Here is a 787-nt window from a genome sequence, read left to right as displayed (position 1 = left end):
GTGGCGGGAGGGAGGAGGGGGCCACGGTTCATGCCGCTCCGGACCTGTTGGGTTCGGTTCGGTCCGATCCTATCCGATCGGTTCCGATCCAATCCGATGCGGTTCGGTCCGATCCGATCCGGCCAGCCCGGCGGCGGCGCTCGGGCCTGGCCCTGAGGGGAGCTGAGGCGGACGGGCGGCCCCCGGGGGGGATGTTGCTCCCGGGGGGGATGTTGCTCCCGGGAGGGTTGTTGCTCCCGGTTTGACGCCTGGGCGTCAGCGCACAAGTTGGTCCGTCCGCGGTGGGCTGCTGGAGCGACGCGGGGCCACCGCCGGAGGGAGGGGATGGCCTTTAACTGGCGTGGTGGTGTAACCCCCCCCTCCCGCCCTCTCCCTCCCGGAGAGAGGGAACCGGTGGGAAACAAAAACTACCCCCCTGTCCCGCTGCGACCGGGGTTATGGCCGAGCGTTCCCGTGGCTGGTTACTGAAGAAACCACAGGTTTTAAACAGTCTGATCAGAAAGAGCACATCGCTCAGGACTGCATCCAGGCGGGTCTCGGAGATCTCCAGAGAAGGGGACTCCATGGCCTCCCTGGGCCTCCCTGGGCCATGGACTTGTTCCAGGACTCCTACTTGTTCCAGGGCTCTGGCACCCTCACCCCAGGGCTCTGCCACCCTCAACATAAAGTTCTTCCTCATATTTGAGTGGAAATTCCCATGTCCCAGCTTGTGCCCGTTGCCCCTTGTCCTGTCACTGGAAACCACTGAAAAGAGTCCAGCTTCATCCTCCTTCAACCCACCCTTCAG

Source organism: Calidris pugnax, unplaced genomic scaffold, assembly GCF_001431845.1.
Source record: "Calidris pugnax isolate Ruff unplaced genomic scaffold, ASM143184v1 scaffold54, whole genome shotgun sequence".
Taxonomy (NCBI): Eukaryota; Metazoa; Chordata; class Aves; order Charadriiformes; family Scolopacidae; genus Calidris; species Calidris pugnax.
This window is presented reverse-complemented; position numbering follows the sequence as displayed.